We start from the raw sequence: 23,332 nt of genomic DNA on the forward strand, positions 1-23,332 counted from the left end.
TCCTCCATTTAATGGGAAACTGGGCTTTGAGTCCCATGAGAGTCCCATGTTGGGTGGACTCATGAATACACAGAAGGCTGGATTAAGGAGAATGAAGGAGAGAGGATTGCTGATGCAGGAGAGGCCCAGGTGACCCCATCTGATGGCTGCATTTGCTGGAGCAAAGCTGTGTCTCTGCTGTTCCCCGGTTTACAGGTGCCCAGGGAGGCGCTGGGCCACGTTCCCTGACAAGACATCTACCTGCACCTTCAGCAGATGCCATGCACTTGCTCTACCTGTGGAGGTGGGGAGCTTGCTGTCACCTGGGTGTCTCTGTCTTGAGGCTTTTTCTGGGCCACAGAGCAAACCAGAGACAATGAGAGACTGGCCGTATGTGGATAAGGACCACTATTAAGTGTGTCCTACACCAGCCCCTGCAGCTCCCCGAGGGACTGAACCGCACTGTCCCTGCACTTGACAGCAGACCTTGCCTCCACCAGGGACTCCTGGGGTCACTTCCCGTAAATTCCTTGCACTTGGCTCCTGGCTTCAGGCTGTGCTTCTGGGGGAACCCAGCCCAAAGTACAGCTGTGCACATTTACACACACACGCGCACGCACGCGCACACGCGTGCTCTCATGTCTGTGCACCATTCTCCTGGCCCTCGGCACAGGAAGGGCTTTGCGAGTGCTGTGATCACCCCTCAAAATCCTGTCGGTCTGGGACGTGGCCTCTTTTCTCCCTGCCTAAATGGAAGGGTACAGATGACAACTGCGAACACAGACTTCTGTGGTTACAAAGAGACTAAATGCTGGTGTCTGTAAACAGTGTATGCATGGGTCTGGTTTTCCTCTCCACACACCTGAACTTTTGCTTTAAATGTAATGCTCACCAGCTTTGAATCCAGAATCTTTGCATCTTGCAGACTCTGTTCACAGCCTCTGAAATAGCTGATGGGGACCACTTCTCATTCTAAGATCTGGTGAAGTTGGGGGCTGGGATTAAAACATCCCAGATGGAAGGGAGCAAAGGGGGATCAACAGGTTGCTTTAGTACTGTAGAGACTTCCTTTTCCCCTCTGTGCCTGCGCCGGGGTGAGATCCCGTGAAAGAAGAGCGCAGGTTGCAGACCATATTCCCAGATTGGCTCCCCTTTGAACTGTAATAGCAGAATGGTAGTTCTCAACCAGAAACAGTGCCAGGAAACACTGGCCCTACCACCCTGCTGCACTTACCTGCTGCAGCTTGCACTGGCTTTTCCCTCTCTGAAAGCGCTGAGCATCTACTGAGGGTTTACTAAGTGCCAGACAGTGGGATAAAGTCCTCTGGGTGGTGTGGCTAGGGGATGATTCAAAGAATCCTCCCAAGAGCCCTCTGGGGGCTCGGCCAGGATGATCACACTATGAAAGAGAATGCTGAGGCTTAAACAGATGAAGTCACTCAGCCAAAGCCAACAGGACGTGCCTGGTGAAGACAAAATTTGAACCCAAGTCTTTCTGAATCTGGAGGTTCCAACTCAAGACATAAAGCCTGCTGTCCCTTGCATGGCAGCCCCAATCCGCTGTCGTGTCTGACTTAGCCGTGGGGGTCACACATTCTCTAAAGGGCATCACGTGCTCAGAAACGGGCACCTGTGTGCCATGGGGTGTGTGAAACTGCAGCTACAGATGAGGCTTGTTTTCGGAAAAGTCACATTTCCTTGAGAATTAAAGTGTCATCTGTGCAGAGACCGCTGATTCTGGGACTCAAGAGTGCATTTTAGCCTTCTTTTGGTGCTCTTCTACCAGGCAGGCAGTTCAGCCTCTGCTTTCCACTCAGCTGAGCCCTTCTTACCACCATGTTTCTCCACTCAGCCCGACTCTGGTTTCACGAAGCACCCATGCGGTCCCAAAGCTAGAAACCCATGACTGTCTGTGGGTGATTTGGGATACGCACCACAGCGACCCTTGCAGTGAGCCAGTCTCCTGTGGTACCCAGGATGCAGCTGCATCTTCCACTGTCCTTCCTTCCATCCGCACACTCGGAGACACCCACCTCCTCGCGGGCTCGCTGCTGGCCGTGGACGACTTTGGCACTTGAAGTGGGCATGATCCCTGACACGAGGAGATGGGTGTGAAACAAAAGATGACATTTGTGAATACATAACTCACGTTGTGAGTAGGGGCATGAAGGAAAAAGTTGTATCAAGAGACTAAAACTCAGAAATGGGTTTGGTTTGGCAAACTAGTAAGAATTGTTGGAGGAAGTGACATTGAACAAGACCCCAAGGCTTGGCTGGTGACGCGGACCACAGCAGAATCCCTGTGGTTCTCAGCCCTGGCTGCACACTGCAGTCACTGTGGAGTGACTTTTAAAACATATTCCCGTCCAGGATGCACCCAAGACCCATTACATTGAAGACACAGCCGGGGACTTGGGCATCCGCATTTTTAAGCTTCCCAGCTGCTCCGATGTCCAGCCAAGTTGGGGAAGCTGGGGGCTGGAGCAGAGGAGGACAAAGGAGCCTGAGGCTGGCAAGGCCAGCGTGCCCCGGGGGATGCGGGTGAGCAGGGGGTGGGCACGTGGGCAGGGGGAGTCCACTGAGCACAGGCAGAGCAGAAAGGAGGACTTTCCAGTATCCAGCCCTGAGATGAGGGTAGGACAGGGCGAGGTCCACCACGTGGGGAAGCAGTTAGGAGGCGACGTCAACCTAGGAGTGGGAGCTGATGGGGGAGGACTTGAAGGATGGGTCAGTCAGGACCCCCACTAGACCCTCAGCAGGAGTCGTAGGCGCGACTTGTGTTCTGTGGGCTAATTGATTTAGCGTCATGTCATCCAGGATGAAACCCAGGGCCCTCGGCAGGAAACTCACCTGAGTAGCAATAAATAGCCCTGCTCTGTGGGCCGGCCGGGCCTCGGGAACAGAGCTCGCCTGTAATGACCTCCAACGTGGAAAGAAAAAGAACTTTCACATCCTGACTCTAAAATTCTCTCCTTGCCCCATGAGTCAGCACATAAACTTTCATTCAGACATTGGCAGGACCGTCAGCAGCTCGTATGTCACGAGCTGAGCCCACGGAGGCTCCCTGTGCCCTCCAGCAGCTGCCTCCCCCGCCTTCTCTGGAGGCCGGAACCTCCTTGAATCGTGGAAACCTCAAAGGCCAGGGCCTTCTCGGCTGTGGGAAGAGAACCTGTCCCACAGACCTCTGTCTCTGGACCCTGGTCAGTGGCTGAGCCATCGGGGCCAAGCCTGTAGCCCCCTCCACTTCTGGGCACGTGTGACGCAGGTGTCTGTGTTCACCTAATGATGTGAGTAATCTTGGCCACTACTGCCCCAGGGCTGGATCTCGCAGGGTCCCTGCTGGCAGTCAAGTTGGGAGTAACCGAGATATTCGCCTTGATCAGTGTGGACACAGTTGCTAACAACAGATAAAAGTGCAGGCAGGAAACAGGTAACCACCACTCCTCCTGGGGCAATAGCCTCTCCTAACCTAGTTGTCCTCGTAAATTACCCACAGATTTCTCCTCACAAGGGCTTGAAGCAGAACCCCTCGGGGTTGGCAAACGCCCCTGCGAAGAGCAGAGTCTGTGATCTGTGGGCAGAACCGAGCTCCAGAGCCCGAGACCTCTTCCCTCTCTCCCTCATCTCTTTTAGGTGTGGTGCTACCTGGTGGGGACATTCAAGTGACGTAGCCAACACCCATGATATTAAGATAAAACTCAGCACAGCTGTTCATGAATTAAACTCACCACTGCACCCAGTCTCATCTTTGTCAGCTAAAACCAGGCCTGTCCTGTCCTGACTGTCGGTGGGTGATGGGATGGGATGCACGAATTGCATTTGGAAATACACACTCTATGTCCCCGCTGGAAAAATTGCCCAACCCAATCACCCTGAAAGTGGTCTAAATATAAGATGATCTCGCTATTGTAAAATGAAGCTGAAAAAAACCAGAAGCATTTTTAAGGTTCTGAGAAGTCTCATTATATTTGAAACAGCCTGTGTTTGGTACTATATGGTTTATGAGCCTGAAAATGAAATTACAGGACATAAAATAGAAAAAAACCTAAATCAATATCATATAACCAGGAAGCTTGGAAATTTAAGGGACTTCTCGTGTGCTCCACTCAAGGCCCCCGAAGCCACAAGAGGGCACATACAGAGGAAGCTGGAGTTCGTATTAGGCCCACGTTACCTCGCCCAAGGAAAACACTTCTTCTAGGAGCCTGACGGCCCAGATGTGGACCAACTCCTGCCCCTTCTTCTCATCTGTATCCTTATCCTTTTTAATGGCAGGTAGACTCCGTGGGAGATGGTCAATTCTTTTGTCATTCGGATGTGGCAATGCATCTTGATCTTGTTTAAACACGAGTAGTAAATTATTACGAGAGATTATTTCCTGAAGACAAAGTGAGGAGAAAAGTCTCCTTTTCCTTCATCATAAAAGATAACTTGAACCTCTGCAGGCCTGTCCCTCTTCACCCACTCCGCCAAAGGCTCAGGACAACTTTTTAAATTGGGGCTTTGGTGAAGACCTGGCAGCAAGGTCCAATTATCACAGTTCTTAGACGTGTGACCTTGGAAGAGTCACTCCTTAAACCTCACTTTTCGCAACTGATGATAAAGATACGTCTCTACTCAGATATTGTGCCGTTGGAGACCCCTGAGCCAGCCACCTCATCAATGATGACCCTAGGCCCACATTTTTTTAAATCTCCTTAATCTGCTTTGTTTTTCATCACTGACGGTACACTGTATTTCTGTTTGTTGATTTGTTAGCAGCAGACGTTAAGTCTCAGGCATACTCCATTCCCGTCTCTGGAACAAGGCCTGGATTCGACCAAGAGCCAGTTTAATGGATGAATAATAATAGTTATTATGATTATTATTACAGGTCAACTGATAGCCATATTTAGAGGAAGGAAAGAATGTAGGATGAATGCAAGGAATGGCAGCTTGAAGAGGAATGAAAGCTCGCAATGGAGAAGTATAAGGTTGGTCAGAGGGTTAGGAGGTAAGTCAGCAGGGCCAAGGGTGGGGCGACTAAGGCAGGACAGTGGTCACTGGCAGAGTCAGCAGACCACTGAGTTGAGCCCTATTCCATCCTTCCGATGTCTGTTTGTGAAATAATAGAAAAATCTTCATTCTGGTCTCTGCCCCTGGTTCTGGCACAGAGCTCCTAAAACCCTTGTAATTTCCTAAGTGATAAGGAAATTATGTTTTATATTTGGCCTTTGACCTGGTTCTTTTTTTTTTTTGCGGTGCGCGGGCCTCTCACTGCTGTGGCCTCTCCCGTTGTAGAGCACAGGCTCTGGACGCGCAGGCTCAGCGGCCATGGCTCACGGGCCCAGCCGCTCTGCGGCATGTGGGATCTTCCCAGACCGGGGCACGAACCCGTGTCCCCTGCATCGGCAGGCGGACTCTCACCACTGCGCCACCAGGGAAGCCCTGACCTGGTTCTTGACACAGAGCTCCTAAATCCCTTGGAACTTCCTGCCTTTTGTTTTAATGAGGCATCTCTTGGTGGGCTCCCAGAGAGCTTTAAGATGGGTGCTGGTTGCCAGAAAGACCAAGCCATGATTCGAAACTTTCTGTCCCATCCGTCATCCCTTGGGAAGAGGAGAAGGTCTAGAAATGGAGTTAATAATTGATCATACCTACGTGATGAAGCCTCTAAAAAAATCCCCAAAGCCCGAGGTTTGGAGAATGTATGGGTTGGTGAACACACCCACGTGCCAGGAAGGTGATCCACTCCAGCTCCGTGGAGACAGAAGCCCCTGCTCTCCAGAATCTTCCAGAACTCACCCTACGTATCTCATCACCTGGCTGTTCATCCGTATTCTTTATTACATCCTTTATAATAAACTTAAGTAAATATTTCCCAGAGTTCTGTGAACACTTCTAGCAAATTATTGAACCTGAGGAGGGGAACATGGGAACCCCAATTTGTAGCCTGTTGGTGAAAAACACAGGTAACAACCTGGATTGTGATTGACATCTGAAATGGGGGGGGGGTCAGTCTTGTAGGACCGAGCCCTGACTTAACCTGTGGGGTATGCACGGACTTTGTCTGATATCAGAATTGAACTGCATTGTAGTACAGCTGTTGATGTGACAGAATCGCTTGGTGTGGGAAGCCCGCACACCTGGTAGTGGGAGTGTCCTGTGTGAACTTGTAAGGAAAACACACGTGCTTTTCCCCAGACTCTACGCAACATCAATGTGTACTGGCTGAGTGCCCTTTACGTGTAGCATGGAGGTCCGTGGGGAACCCAGAATTGTCGACTAAAAAGTTATTCACAACCTAAAAGTTGGGAGTTATGTTTTATTCGGCGGGAATTTTTAGGACTTCAAGCCCAGGAGGCATCATCTCAAGTAACCCTGAGAGAACTGCCCTGAGGAGGTGAGAGGGGAGCCAGGATATATAGGAATTTTGCAACAAAGGGCAGGTAGTCTGAGATCACCGCTAATTCCAGAAAACCAGATATCTCAAGTTAAGGAATTTAGCGCTGCAAGAGTCTGGGCTCACTGAAATCATTCCTTTGATGTGCACCTCAGCTATCTGGGTATCCTGTGTTTTCACATCCTGAGTTTCTTCAGGGCTCACGATAGGAAGTGATGAGTCTGATGGCTGCTGGATGGCAGGTATTCTTTTCCTTCCTGAGTTCCCTCAGGGCTCACCAGCTCACCACCGGCTGGTGGCTACAGTCGTTGATGACTGTGACATCATTTCTTTACTGATATGGCAGGCAATATTCCATTTAACGGTATGAACGAATTCATGGATCACCGTCTAGCCTGGGAGTGGAGTGGCCACAGTTTCCAGCATCTACGGCTTCCTGCTCAGAGCAACTTCCTGAAGGTCTCCTCTGATTTGCTCCATCATGGGCACCTGCAACCTGGCAGTCAGGGGAGCCAACACTCCCAGGAGCAGCAGGGTCAGCCCTCGGGGCCGATGGGCTTCACTGGTTAGGGCCCCAGGCTCCCTGTCCTCCAGTGGGTGACTCCCAGGTGGTCTCTGTGGTTCCTCAGAGGTTCCTGGGTGAGACCAGGCTCCAGGCACCCAGGCAGTAACGCCCACTGACACCTTGTCAGGTGTTCTCCCTGTTCTGCTTCGTCTCGTCACTCCCTCCTCCACCCACTGGCATCCCCTCCACGTGGACCCCTGCCCCCGGGGGGTCCCCCTTGTCTCAGGACCTTGCTTTTAGGGAGACCTAAATCAACAGTGTACACAGTAGTTGATACCCTAGAATACTTGGTGTTAAATCAAGAGCATAGAATTGCTCTTGCCCTGAAGAAGAATTTAACAGATCTGGGGAAGATGCGATTACTCTGGGCTATGGTCATCCCTGGAGGAAAGTTCTTTCACGGCAGTACAGTGAAGGGTGGGCAGGGTTTTCATGGTAGAAGGTGGTGGAGGAGGACGAGGGGATGGGGAAATGTCAAGAAGGAGAAAGGATGAGGAAAAGTGGGCTTGGAAAACAGAAACTTGACACTGTGATGAGGAGGAAGGTTGATGGGTAAAATGTAGAAGAAAATCCTGGAAATATTGGTGAGGTCAGATGTTAAAGGACCTCAGAGCTTGGCTAAGACTTAGGAACTTGAACTTGTTGGAAATTAGGAGACATGGAGAATTTTTTTTTTTTTTTTTTTTTTTGTGGTACACAGGCCTCTCGCTGTTGTGGCCTCTCCCGTTGTGGAGCACAGGCTCCGGACGCGCAGGCTCAGCGGCCATGGCTCACGGGCCCAGCCGCTCCGCGGCATGTGGGATCCTCCCGGACTGGGGCACGAACCCGCGTCCCCTGCATCGGCAGGCAGACTCTCAACCACTGTGCCACCAGGGAAGCCCCATGAAGAATTTTTGAACAGTGGTTTGACGTGATAACGGAAGAGATTTAGAGTTTGGCCGAGAAGGAAGGAGCCCAGCAGACGAGAGAATGAAGAGCTGGTTATAAGGGCCTGCACTAGGCAGCCTTTCTGAAAACAGAGGAGGGATGCAGGTGGGGGAATGTGGAAGGACTACAGAGCACCATCTGGATCCCCAGTTAGAGAAAGTCCTTGGCTCCAGCTGTGGGGAGGGCTGTGGGTGGACACCCTCTAATTCTCAGTGGCTTCAGGGGCTCAGAGACCCCCCTTGCCCAAGGGCACCTCCTTTTCCAGTGGCCCATGTGCAGTGAGTGGTCAGTCTGGGAGGATAAAGGACTGGCCATCTCATCCCATCCCGGATCAACTCAGAAGGTCCATCCTAACTCTAGGGCTGCCCACCCCCTTGGTCGAGGCTGGCACTGGGTGTGCATCACAGCTCACCTCTCCCTCTGCCCCCTCCTTCTTCCTTACCCTGCTTCACAGGTGCTAATCCCAAGGGTATTTCCTAATCAGATCCACCTGTGTGCTAATCTCCACCTCAAAATCTGCCCTCTGGGACCCCAACCTGCAACAGAATGCAAACGAGTGTGTGTGTGGGGGGTGCTGATGGAGCTGATGAGGCCAGAAGAAAGGATGGCAGGCAGAATCTGGTACCCAGTGGTTCCATTAACCAAACTCAGGGGTTGAGCGTAAGGAGTTGATTTTGAGGGATTTGATGTGTTTGGTCTCAGACTCTCAAAGACCTAAAGAACCTGTGAGATTCGGTGTCCCCCGAGGCAGGTATGCTCGGTTTCACCCACTTCTTCCAACAGCCCCGCCCCCATGGCCACAGATTGGGCCAATCCTGGTTCCCATGCCCTGGCCTGGTGTCTGGGCCATTCAGAATCCCTCAGTAGGATGTCTTAACTGGAGAGAAAGACCATCGTCTCCTCTGGGCCTGAAACTGCTGATAGAAGCTGTGAACTTGCAGGGACCAAGAGTGTTAAGAGGAAAGAGATCCTCTCTGTGTCCGCACACAGAGAGATCTTAGGGCAGGCCAGGTGCTCACAGGCCCTGGTGTGTCCACCTGGCTCTCAGGCCATCCTCATCCTCACCTCTAAGGTGATCCAGCATCCCACCCTCTGGTGTACAAACCCTGTATGATCCCCCTGTCCCGAGTGTGAGTGAGATGGTGAACGCCACAGGCTCTCGATCCTGTGATTGGGTTCCATTTCACGCACAGGTGGTGGGATGATCGCGCCTGTGATTACCCTACCTTAGATAAGACTCCATCTTACCGATGCTGATGAGTCGTGTTAGCCTTGAGGATACAAACTGCCCTGCTGGGGAGGACACCCCAGGGTGGCCTCAAGTTCCTGAAAATGGTCCCGGCGTACAGCCATCAAGAAAACGTGGACCTCAATCCCACAACCACGTGGAACTTGACTTTGCCAACAGCCCGAAGAAGCCTGGAAGTGGGCTCAGACCTGAGACCACGGCCCCGGCTGGCCCTTGACTTCAGCCTGAGCAAAGGCCACGGCAAAACTGTGCCTGGACATCCTGACCCACGGAGCCTGTGAATGATTCAAAGTGTCTCCCTAAGCCACTAAATTTGTGGTACTCTGTTACACAGCCACAGAAAGCTAATATACTGTCCCTCTCAGATTTATAACTGGGAAGTCCCATTTTCTCTCTGAAATGTATACAAGTTAATTGTCTTACTTTTTCAACTGTGGAAGTCTGGGAGATGAACTGATCATAGGAATATAGAAAAATAAGCAACCTAACAAAGAAGGGACTTTTAAACTCCGGGAAAACAAAATATTTGAGGTGCAGTATATTATTGTTCAAAAAGACTGGAAGACCGCCCCTTCTGGAGGAGGCTAATCAAATACTTCGTATAAGACAGCCTTGATATCTAAACAATCTGGACCAAAACAAACAAAAATCATCTTGTGATTTCCAGCCATGAAACCATGTGTATCGCACTAACTGAGTGCAGATGAGGGAATAAGTTCATTCAGTTGTCATTTATTGAACATGGATGGTGACAGACACAGCACTAGGGGTGGGGGGCCTTGGTGGGCCTGCTGAGTTTCCATCCTTCTCAGTTTATGGATTGAGCCCCTGCTGTCACTCTATTAACTGCCCTGTGTTAAAAAGAAACAGAACCCCGGATTTATAGAATGTTTGAACTGGAAGAGAATTCAGAAGTTAAAGCGTTTAGCCTTCCTAGTGCACTAATAAGGAAAAGAGAGTCAGAGCGTGAAATGGAAGAGCTGGACTTGAACTCGGCTCTCCGGGCGGGACCCTGGACCAACATTCTCCCTCACAGAGCACAGAGCCTCTAGGGAGGCGGAAGGCAGGTGTGTCTCAGAGAGCTCGGGCCTTGTGTTCTGACAGCTGTTTTATAGAGTTCTTTTATAGAGCTATGTTTTATTATACTAATTTTTCATTGGATTCAAAGCCCCAGTACAAAAGATAAGAAGAGAGTCATAAGGTATCTTGGGAAAAATATATCAGGAGGAAAAGTATGGCAATGGTAAAATTCTTTCTAGTGCTGTAGGATCCCAAGGGGAAGGGAAGTGGGGTGGGAGGTAGGGGTTTTTTCTGCCCTATCCCCTCCCTTTTGGACCTTGTTTTTAGAGGGAAGAAACAAGTTTTTGGAACATCTTTACGGTGGCTGTCTACCATGACCATGCACCAGAACCTCTTGTGGACTTATTGAAAAACACAATTATTATTTGATGAGTCAGGAGAGAGTCTTGGTAATAATCTTTGAAAAATGTTCCTCACAACAATACCACGGCTCTTGGCAAGGAATCTGGCACAAGTCTGATCAGCTGCCGGTTTTCAGGAAATGCAGAGGAAGGCATTGAATGTGCCACGAGGGGGCAGCCTGAAAAACCTTGGAAACTGCGTCTTTGATGGATACATGGAAATAAAAAGAAAAGGATGGGGAAGGGACATACATTAGAAGGGACTTAAACTACATTTCAAGTTTGAAATAATGTAAGGAAGGAATTACTATCAAAATCAGATGATGTGGACATTTGGAGGGAGATGCAGGCTGAGCCTGGGACGGAACGTGGAGGATGAGATTCTGCTGCTTCTCCTGAGTACCAGTTACGAGACCACTAATCGTCATCATCACCATCGTCACCATCATCCTCTTTCATAAGGCAGATTCCAACTCCGGCAATACCGGAGATCTCAAAGTGGAGCAGCCATGCTCGCTTGTTTTCTCCCAATGTCCATATTGTCCTGCCGGCTGCAGAATCTTCACCAGCTCTCCATGATGTTCCACGGTGAGGCCAGCTCCCTCCTTGATGTCTGTAGACCTGCCTCACATCTGCCCATGCCGTGTTTTGGTCCAACTCCATCACCCAGCCCCATGTCTTAACCCTCTCCAGCCAGACCCCTTCCTGGAAGTCCCGCTGGCCACTCTGAGCTTCCTGTCTTCTTTCTTTGCCAGCTTTGTGGACAAGGATACACAAATGCCTTGAGATCCCACAAGAGCAGGGGTCACGACTCCTTTCTTTGCTGACCTTCTCTGGCAACCAAAGGTACTTTGATATGAGGAGAAAACTCCTTGGTAACCAGCGTAGCTCGGACTCTGTCCTGCACTTTCCACCATTGCTTTGTGCACTTAGCATCTCTCGGCCCTACACTCAAGTCGACTGAGAGGAGGGCTGTAGCCTCCCGGTCCAGGACATGGAGCTGGGGACACCCCATGGATTGACTGTCTCAGTCCAGGAAGGCTGATTCTCTGGGAAAATCAGGAACACTGGGTTTTCTCCTGGAATCTTCCCTCCACCAAGCATTAAGGTCCTCCAGAGAGACCTGCATGGAGACACTTCCTTTCCTTTCCCTGTTCGATAAATAACATTCTGAACCTTCGGAAGAGGAGGTGTGAAGAGCAGAATACTTCATGGTGGAAGCCCCCCAGACTGGATAAACAGGACGAGGTGGAATGAAAACAAAGCAGATGAGGACAGTGCTGAGGACGTGGCCTCTGGCTGGAGAGAAGCGTGCGGCAGTGACACGGCCGAGCAGAGCACGGGGCCCATGCACACGGGTGCCTGAGGCAGGCTTCAGTGCAGCAGATTCCTGTCCTTGTGAGGGGAGGGCTTGGCCCAGACGACAAGGAGTGGACAGTTGCTGAGCTCCTGCTCAGGACCAGACACCGCCTGGGCTTCCCGTCATCCCATTCTGTGCTGATAAACACCCTTTTCGTTCATCGTCATTATCCCTCGATACCGAGGGATGCCAGGCTCAGAGAGGTTACATTCACTTTGCCCCCATGTCTTCCAGACAATATAAAGATTGGAACTGATGTTTGATTTTGGTTTCCAAAGTCTGCACTCCTACCTGGCTGGGGCCTCTCCGATTGTTTCAGGTGTATGTACTCTTTTCACGCTGTGTGGGTCCCTTGGAAATTCTGATAGGTCAAACCTACAATAGCTAAATACAGACACGCACATCACATCAGACACAGTCCCATCTTACGCAGATGCCATTTAGCAAGTGTTAAATGATTTTCGAAAATTTACATGAGAAAAAAAGTACAGCGTGAAGTGAGAAATATCGATTCATTTGATTTTCATGTGACTCAGGAAAAAAGATCACCTCTAAAACTGAAGGATGACACAGCCCCATGTCCAGCTTGGGGACTGAAGTTCTTAGAAAGAGGAGGTAGAGGATCCCAGCCCCCCTGCTGCCCCTCCGCCGCCCCCCCACCCCACCACATCACCGATCAGCTCTCCCCAGCCATGCTACAAATGCCCACCAGAGAAGCAAGACGGTGATTTTGGTTTTAGATTTTATCATTTCCTTTTTACAAAAGTCACCCAAACCTCTTGTTAGAAATTTGGAAAATACAGGTAAACAAACAAACAAACAAACAATTGCAAATGGATTCACTAAAAATTCTCCACTAATACCCCAGCACAATAAGCTTTTGGATCTGTGATCCTTCAGACGATTTTCCGTATGTTTTCATTCTGTGGCTCTTTGCTTTCGCACGCCTGCCTTTCTGTGCCAATTAATACACAGCTGCTTTAGTGTTGCTCAAAGATGGGCCCCCACCAGGTGTGCAATGAATTACCAGAGGTGCAGATTCCCGGGCTTTTTGTTCTACTAAATCAAAATCCCGCAGAGTATGGAAGTCAAGAATCTGTCTTTAACAAACTTCTGGAGCAATTGTTGTCTGCACTTCATGTAGACAGCCATCCCCTTTGTCATGCCTGGGGTACTCCAACATGCATACTACACCAGAGACTGGGTTACTTAGTCAGTGCCCTCTTCGTGGACACTTAGGCAAGCCCTGAGTTTTGTCCATGATGCCATGTGTATCAACGCACATGTGACTTCACACATTGTGCTCTTTGGACAAATTCCTGGAAGTGGGGTTGACCCCTGCAGCTCCTGCACCTGCCCTGCCCAGCGATGGTCCCAGCTGACCACTGTCTCAGGTCCTCTGGGTGGCTGCCCATGGATGAATCTCCACCTGGAGGCGTGGGAAGGGGCCACGTGGAGAAGGAGAGCCACCCCCACTGGGATCCCCCAGGGCAGCTCACACTCCAGTCAGGGCTCAGGCAGGCGGATGTCGCACACCCCGCCTTCTGCTCCTCCGCTCAGCGATGCCGTGAGAACTCCTGCCTGAATGGTCACCTGCACTGGGTGCTGGGGCCACGGTCCCCGACGGGACTCAGTCCCAGCCTCAGGTTCCTTGCGCTCCAGCTAGAGAGACAAAATTGGAGACCAGGGAAATAGAGAAGCCAGGACCTCCTGGAGGCCACGGGGAAGTCACCAGAAAGGTGAGGTTTTCTCTGTTATCTAAAAGGGAAATTTCTAGAGTTACCTTAGAAACCCATCACTACCATACTCCCCTGACATAATTCCTATTAGGTTCTGGACTCTGAAGATTCATATTAAAAAGTTTCATGTGTGTGTATATACACAGTAAGATCATGTATCACAGGCTTTTCATTAAACTGGTTCACCCACTCAACAATACGGTATGGGTATCTTCTCGTGTCCATACATTTATTTATGGCCTCTTTGTAGAACCTTCCCTGGCTGTGGGGTGGTCTACGTTACGTGTGGTCCCAGAGGTTTTGAAGCTACCACCCGCATCCTTGTTTCAGGTCAGTATTGTGTCATGGGTTTTATGGCCAGGCTCTGCTCCCACCCTGTCAGATACCCCACCCCTTGCAGCACAGGTCCCCTATTCAATAACCACCCCCTTATCAGCCCCTATGTGTGTCTTAATGAAAACCTAGCAACTTAATAGACATTGTTGAATTACTGAATATATTGTTTTAGAAGCAAATCTGGAATGAAAACACCAGAAAATTTCAAGTTACCAATAGCCTTACTAGTGCTGTTGGTGAAGACACTAAAGCCACAGAAACGCTTTCCTGAAGAATGTTCTAGACTTCAGAAGTTGGCCAAGTGGGCGCCATCTCTCAGGGAGTTGGCTACTGCTGACCTCTAATGGCAGCTCCAGGTAATACACCCAAAGACCTTGGAAACCTGGGAACTAGTTGTGTTATTTGCGGTTGATCCAACTGTAGTTGTGAAACCCCGGGGTCTCTGAGAATGTGCTAAATTTTCTCATGATTAGAGGGGGCTTAACAGAGGGACATGGCACAGAACCAGAGAGTCATGCTTCAAACTGCACCGCTGATTTTTGGCTGGAGCCAGCGCCGACCATTTTCATAGATCCATAAGGTTGTCCGTAGCATAGAGATACACAGCAGTGACAATTTCATGTGAGCTCATGCTCTAGATATATATCAGGGATCACGTTCATCCTATGGCTTTAATGCCCCCACTGTTTTCTAGGTATTCCCAGCTGCAGTCCCGAAGTGCCTGTGATCACTCACTCCTGCCTAATTTTCATTCTAGAGGAGAGGCCTGGAGGAGAGCTTTAGCTCCTAGTAAATTCCAAACTGACATCTGAAGTCAGGCATCCCGGCTGCCCTTTTCCAGGTTCAAAAGCCCAAGAAACCCTCATTCTGATCAGGTAGAGGCCATCCACTAGAAAGGAAACTGGCAACAAGGAGCTTACGGGTGCCAAACGGCTGCAAAGTCGGTACAGACCTCCAGCCTAGCTGCAAAGTACTCCACTGACTATATTTGTAGGAAAAAAGTGAGTCCAGAAAACAACCACATGTTTGTCCTTGGGTTGCGTTTATTTTGCCTCGAGGATTATGTGGGCCACTTGTGGGGCTTGGACCCGCACACTTGTCTAGAGGTCTGGGGCCAGCGGAGGTGGGCAAAGCTTGGAACTGCGTGGTCCTCAGTGGAAGAAGAGGGAGCACAGAGGGATCAAGGAAAGATGGAGAAACAAGACAAGGCCGTCCTGAAATGCAGCCAAAAACTGTGTAGGTGGGAAAAGCAGGCCAACGACGGCACGTTTTTATAAAATGTGACGACATTTTAGTGATGTGAGAATTCATGTACGTGTTCTGCTCTAAAACTTCAGGGTGAGACCACCTGAATTAGTGTTCTGAGTTTCTACATTTTTTAATCATCAGCAGAGGGAGAACTGGAGGGATTTCACTTCTTCAGCTGTATGTGTCCCATTTGGCCTCCAGAAGATGACATTTAACAAACTCCACTTTCTGTGGCAGGGTGAGGCACTGAGGCTGACACTATCTCTTTCTCTCACTTCAATAAGCTCACTTAACCCCTCGGCATCTTTTCCTTCTCTTGGAGAAGGAGGGCCTGGCTGTGATGTAGCCAAATAATTAAAGCTGATGTTTGAAAATGAACAAGACAAACCCTTCATGGTCGATGACTGCCATATTTTCTAATATTTTAAAATCACCTGTGTGTGTGCTAGCATATATGTTCACTGCAGAAAATTTAGGGAATACATAAAAATATGAAGGAATAATTGAACCACTGAGTTCTACTACACAGCAAGGATAACATCTAATATTTTGATGTGTATTCTTAGAGCTCTTTTAAAAAATTATTTATATTTATTTTCATATCTCTGTTTCTTTATCCATATCTATACCTGCAGAGTTGGGAGTCAAATCATCTGTAGTGTTTTGTAAAATTGGTTTATTTGGGTTAAAAATGGTAGAAGTTGGGGCTTTCCTGGTGGCGCAGTGGTTGAGAGTCCGCCTGCCAATGCAGGGGACACGGGTTCGTGCCCCAGTCCGGGAAGATCCCACATGCCGTGGAGCGGCTGGGCCCGTGAGCCATGAGCGCTGAGCCTGTGCGTCCGGAGCCTGTGCTCCACAGCGGGAGAGGCCACAACAGTGAGAGGCCTGCGTACCGCAAAAAAAAAAAAAAAAAAAAAAAATGGTAGAAGTACTTACTATATATTCTTATGAAATATGACTTGAAGGTGTGTACAGTATTCCATCATGAATCTACCACAATTTGCCTATCACTTAAGTTATCTTTATTGTTTTATTACTGAAAATAATGCTGTATAGGACAGCCAGTGAGGTTTTCTTTGTCTACTTGTATGCTTTACAATTGACTAATGATTCTGATTACTGAGTAAGCAAAGATTAAATGGGCTTCCTGGTCTTCAGTCAAGGGATGAAGGTGTTTGGGTTCAAAGATGATGAGCAACTTTCCTAAGGTTCTTAGAACAAGCTACAAGTGTTTACAAAAAATTATTTCAGAAGCGGTGAATAAGATAAGCCATGGGGAAGTGGGCAAGGCCCCTGTGTCTGCTCCTGGACAAAGTCCTGTGTCTCTGCTGGTCCTGAAGCTGAGAGGGTCGGGGTCACCTGAAGTTGTGAGGAAGGCCTGGGTGAAAGGGAGGAGCCCACCTTAAGGTTGGGGGCCTTTCCACAATTCACACATCCTTCCAGCATGAAAGGAGGGTGCTGTTAGTTTTTATTTGACAAATAAGGATTCTGAAGACCACTGGCAAAGAAAGGGTTCCAGAAGCAGAGCAGAGATTGCGTCTAGTGTGTAGGATGTTAATGGAGCACCCTGGGGAGAAGGGGGAGGAGGGGGAGAGTGGAAGAGGGGGAGAAGCAGTAGAGGAGGGGAAGCAGGGCTGGAGGGGGGCCAGTCCCCTCTGTGGGTGTCTGGGGCTCCACCCTGCTGGGACTTGCACATGCAACAAGGCTCAGAGTTGTCCCCCGCAAACACTGGGGGTTAAGGGACTTTCCACCAACACCTACCAGTCATCTCTGGAGAGCTCCTCCTCCGAGGTGTTCATGCCCCCAAGTTGCTGACCCGCCACATGGAAGCCCACTCCAGCACAGACAAGCAAATGCTCCTGGTTAGAATCACCTGGCATGCAAGTGGTAAAAGCCGCAGGTATGTGGTGGGGTGGTACAGAAATCTGAGGCCGCCCTGGGCTCTCCTGATCCCTCCTCCATGCCTTTCAGCCATTTTCATTAACCCCCGAGTCTGGAAGATTCTATGCTTGTAGAGCAGATTATCTGTCAAGTTCTCTCCACACCCATTGCCAACAGCCTGGTTCAGGCCACGGTCACTCACCCAGAGCTTAATCCAACAGACTCTCAACTGGTCCCTCTGCCTCCGTCTCCAAGTTACTCTCTGGATCACAGCTCAAAGCAAATCTGATTGTCTCACTTGCATGTAATTTTCTATGGCTCCCCATTTCCTTTAGAATAAGTTTCATACTCTCAGCAAAGTTTACAGGCATTTGAATGATCTGCCCCCAGGTACCATTTCTGGTCTCCCTTCTTGCCATCACACTCCTGGTGATCTTTGGTCATACTAAACTTTCTCCAGTTCAGCAGGCCTGCAGAGATGTGTTTTCTTCTCCTTAGAACACCGTTCACCTGTCCCTATGAATTCTTTGCTCAGCTAACTCATTCTTCAGGTCTTAGCTTGGGCATCCCTCCTCTAGGAATCCTACCAGTCCCTCCAAATCTAGGTAAGTGGCTTCTTCTTGGGACTCCAGTAACATCTTGTGTCTCCCCATCCAAGCCTCTCTCCCACTCCACTGCAGTTTCCAGTTTGCTTGACTGTGTCCCCTTCTAGGCTCAAAGCTCTGAGAAAACAGACACCAGGGCTCTCTTTTCAGGGTTACATCTCCGGTGTCTACACCAGGGTGAGCTCTTACAATATGGAATCAATGAATGCATGAACTCTTGAATGAGTTACTGTCACCATGTAATAAATCATGAATTATTAACCTCCTAATAAAATTTAATTTCATAGTGTTTATTATTGTTTATTCTTTTTATTCTGTTTATCACTTGGGATGAGATACTCTTTATCATGGGCAAAGGCCCGTGCAGTTAGTGATAGTCTGATTCGGATCACTTTGACAAAATAGTGTCACAGTTACACCACAATTTGGCACCTTCCAAATCATCGTTGATTGAGACAATTTCAGACTTGTCTATGTATTTCAAGTTTTTTGTCAACTTGGGAAAAATAAGAAGTGAGTACCTGCACATACATGCCTGCCACTCAAAACCACGACATTATAGTGGGCAGGACGTATTGGAAGAGGGGGAGCATTTTTATTCCTTCATTTTATGACCTGTGAGAATTAGCCATGTGCTTTTATTGTCAATAAGTATTTTTGGAATTGAAACCCAGATTTGGGACTCTGTAACACATGATTTATTTCATTAAAAATATGTATATCTATATATTATATGGCATAGTGAGAAAAACACAAACTTCGAATTTAGATGGACTGGGGTTCATTCCTACTATTTACTAGCTAGAAATATCGGCAAATTTCTTAACTTCCAGGGGCTTCAGTTTCCTATTCTTCAATATGGAAATAATAGCACCTACTTTGTAGGCTGTGGTAAAAGTAATTGGTGAGACGTGTGGACTGGATTGTACAGTACATCATGTGCAATTATTATCATTGTTAATATTGATAACTTGATAGTTAAGATATTCTGACCGAGAGGACACAACTGCATTTTCGCTCATTGAAACTGCAGGGATTTGGAAGTTCAACCCACTCTGGTCTTCCCTGGTAGGGTTGAGAACACCCACAGGGATAATCCAGAGTAGAAAGGATAGAGATGCTAAGCACTGGTGATCCTGGTAGCTATGGAGCAAAAATGATCAGCTATGGGGTCTCCACACAGTCCTCCAGCTCCTGAGGAGGGGGAACACTGCACCGTTTCTGGGTAGCCCTGGTCCCTGTACATTCTGGATAGTGTCTCAGTGTTTCACTCCTCACTAGGTTGGACTGAATGGGAAATAATATTGTCCCCCATATAATCAAACTGTCATTCTTTGGCCATTGATTCAAGCACAGACCTGCCTGTACTCACCTCCAGTTTCCCTGACAATGGGTTGACCCAAGGGCTCCTTTCATGATGCCTGAAGTTCTTCAAGTTAAGCAACATTTGGAGTTGAAGACGTCAAAGCCTGTGAGATATTTTTAACTGGAGAATGAAGGTGAACACTTAAATGGATAACTTTCTGTCAGAAAATAAGTCCAAACCCTTGGCCAATTACATCGTTGGAAAAAAAAAAAAAAGAATCAGTAGCAGTTAACAGCAAAACTCACCCTCAAAAGCAATTTTCTGTTCTATTTCTGATAGCAATCTTGTACAGAATTTCCATAGCAGTGGGGGACAGGGGTAAAGTTAATTGTGTTTTTCTTGAAGCAGCTCTGAGAATGAGGTCCCAGGTTTAGGGACTGCCATCTCATCTTCTATGTGGGGTATAAAGCCAGAAATAAATATCTAGGGAGTTCCCTGGTGGTCCAGTGGTTAAGACTCCGCGCTCCCAATGCAGGGGACCCAGGTTCCATCCCTGGTCAGGGAACTAGATCCTACATGCCACAACAGAGATCCCGCACACAGCAACGAAGATCTCGTGTGCCACAACTAAGACCTGGCACTGCCAAATAAATAAACAAATAAGTATTTTTTAAAAATGAATGTTCTATAAAAAAATAAATAAATGGTGTATAGGATCTGGTCTTTAAAATAGAGAAAGAAATATCTGTTCACATTCACACCTGGGTCAGAGGATTCACTTTTCCTTTGATCTGAACAACTAGAAAATATTCATCAGGATTTAATCAAAATACTATATAGTTGACTTAATTCAATTACTACAAACTGAGCAAAGTGACATAATAGACAGCCTTAATACGTGCCTGAAAATATATATGTGTTCAGAAATAATTACTCAATTTTGCTGTATGTTGGGGTTTGCTTGCTTTTCAAATACTGCAAGTATGATACGGAGCTTAATTATCTGCTTAATATGTACCAGGTTCACTGATATCCATGTAATTTTTTACCATATGATTTCCTATTTTATGATTTCCATTTCTTGTCATCCAAAATTTGTAATTCCTATTTCTCCTTACCCAAAATCATAATTTTCTACGGACTTTTAGCATTCACTCTACTCTTTATGTATGAACAAAATTGTCTTTTTTTCTCAACGATGAAAATAACTTTTACTCTTTTTCACAACAATAACACACCTACATGGCAAAACTGAGTTTTCTGTATATATGTACAATCCTTTTAAATTTGTGAGTTAAAAAAATTTTCTGTCTTAGAAAATTGTTCTTTCTCATGTCATTTGAAGTAGTGACTCCAGTACATTGCTTTGGGGCAGTGAATAAACATTGGTATGAAAAATAATTAACTCCAATAGATGTGGTGGTGAGAGGCAACACCTAAACTCTTCCATCTTCGTGCTGAATGTGGGGCTCCACTCTGTAACAACAAAATGCCAGAATCACAGGCGGGTTTTGTTTGTTTGTTCTGGGACTTTCACAGCCATAGTGTGCCTCTACTCCAAGTGGGGACCGTAAAGAGAGTCAAACTCCAATCCCAGATCTTCAACCACGTGGTTACAGGGAGAGCAGCCTGTTTATCAAATGAGACCCTTCCCCTTTCTAGCCACACTGATTGGACCAGGCAGAAGCACGTGACCCAAGGTGGGCCAATGAGCATCTTCTGTTGGAAACCAGCAAAAATCCGGAGGAGGAGAGCACAGTCTTGAACTGGCTGTATCTTGACTGCAGGTCTGTGTAGTCCAGAAGTTGCCAGGAGCTGCTTTGCTCATTGGGAAATGGGAAATCAAAGGCTGATCTGCAACAGAAAGAAGAGTGAGCAGCTCCGCAGAGGAAAGCGTGGCTGAGAGACACACAGAGAATGTCTTGGGCTCCTGTGGAAGCTCCAGACTGTGGTTTATTACAGTCCAGAGACCCGGAGCACCTGTGTCCACAGGTTCCAGGAGCCCCTGTCTCCTGATAATCAGTCCCTCCCCCTTTTATTCCTACAGCCCCCCCACTGGATCTTCTGCTGTTCGTAACCCAAAGAGCCTTGACTACAAATCACGATATTAATATTTTTTTTGTACTTTTTGGAATCCAAAGAGATAAAAAGAGGGTGTAAGGTCTAATAATTATTCACAGTTGGCCTGGGATTTGAGGGTTAGAGGTTGTAAAAGTAATAAAATCAGGGGAGGTTTTCCCTTGAAGCGTTTCAGCTCCAGGCCAGCCACACTGACATCCATTCTGTGTCACCTCCCTGTGGGTGTGCGTCACTTGAAAGATGAGACCATCACACAAATATTTTGGGGATAAACTATCCGAAGTTGCCTTCAGTTTCAACAATTCTTTTTCTCCATCTCATGGGAAGGGTAATCATGCAACCCTTATCTCAGCCCTCACAGCAATTCCAGGATATAGGTACCTTTTCCCTTATTTTGCAGATAAAGAAAAAGTGACTTGGAGGATTAATTTGCCTCAGATCACACAGTTAGTCGAGGGCAAAGAAAAGGCTTGCACTCAGTTCTTCTGCTTTTTAAGCAGGGCAGTCTCCTCTGTGACACATTGTCCCGTTTCTGTCTCTTTGCTGGACAAAAATATCAGTCTCATTCCGTTTAAAGATTATCAAAGTGTTAAATGAGCAATTTTATCATTTTGGAGAGAACATGTTGAGGAAGACTTTATTCAGTTGGCTTTTACTCATATTTTTGTTGCATAGAAGTTGCCAGAAGACATAGAAGCAAAGTATTTTGGCTTAATGGTTTTTTTTCAAGAATCCATAACTGGTAGCCCCCAAAAGAACTTTGCATTGAGGTATGGTTTTTCAGTACATTTGGAAATATGCACATCCAAATACAGAAGGGAGACCTCTGCTTATGTCAACCCAAATAATTAGGTAACACTACTTAACATTAGCTACCATTTCTTCAATATTTGCACTGTCACATTGGGCTAAATGTTAATGTGGATTATCCCATTCCATCCTTAAAGCATTTGTATCAGTTAGTCTAGGTAACCTTTCCAAGGTTACACAGAGCATCCAAAAATACAGACCATTGCCACTTTTCAAGTTTGAATATTGTGCTTTTCCAGACAAAGGAAACGGGAAAAGCATCTCCAGGGAACCTGTTCTGCACCTGCTCAGGACCCGACCACGGACAACTTCACAGAGGTAGGACACCAAGCAGCCCTTGGTATGAAGATGCTGTTGGTCCTGCTCTGCGTGAAGAAGTAGGAGACTGAGCTGCACTCTTCTAGATGAACACAGCCCAGTGAGAAGTGGGGGCCTGGGTCATGGAATCACAGACTCATTAAAGAGTGAACAGAAACATTACAAGCAAGGAGCTCCTCAGAGAATCCTGGATTTTGGTCCTAGAGGCAAAGGTAGCAAAGGGCTTCATAAAAAAAAAAAAAAAAAAAAAAAAAAAGGCCTTGGAGGCAGCAGTCTAAAAACCTCCAAAAATCAAAAACAAGAAACCCGCTTTTTTTTTTTTTTAGTACAAATGTAAATGTTCACTTGGGGAACGTGACCTTCAAACTTTATTTCTGCTGCTTTCACTCCAACGTAGAGTGGGCTTCTGTCACACAATACAGCTGCCCCTCGTGCAAGCCAGAAACCGGGGCAACGCTGAAGCTGGCAGCCATGCAAGGGCCATCAGGCTGTCTCCCCAGGAAGGTAAACATCTCACTAATAAAATAACTGACTCATGAAACAAAGAGCAAAGTATTTGGAAGCAATTTAGTCTAAAAAAAAATCAAAGTCCTGGTGCATATAAATGCTATCACCATGGTTAACTTAATAGGGAACTCTTATGTAAAGAATGTCTTTTTTATTTCTTACAAAATTCTCAAATTGCTGTGTATGTGAGCGCTTCTAAAGAATGGTAATCAAATGTAAAATAGATAGCTAGTGGGAAGCAGCCGAATAGCACAGGGAGATCAGCTTGGTGCTTTGTGACCACCTAGAGGGGTGGGATAGGGAGGGTGGGAGGGAGGGAGATGCAAGAGGGAGAGGATATGGGGATATATGTATACATATAGCTGATTCACTTTGTTGTATAGCAGAAACTAACACACCATTGTAGAGCAATTATACTCCAATAAAGATGTTTAAAAAACTAAGATAAAGAACGGTAGGCTGAGCTGTTTTGATTGTGGAGCTGGTTGACATTTGGACTGTTTATCGGTGTCTCTGTCTCCCTGTTAATGCACAGCCGGGCTAAACAGTAAAACAAACTTCAGTGGTGGAGGGGACTTCTACCCCAGGTTGATATTTAAATCTATGTGACCATGAGTTTT

This window comes from Grampus griseus (genome assembly GCF_964374135.1).
Source record: "Grampus griseus genome assembly, chromosome: 14".
In the NCBI taxonomy this organism is placed as follows: Eukaryota; Metazoa; Chordata; class Mammalia; order Artiodactyla; family Delphinidae; genus Grampus; species Grampus griseus.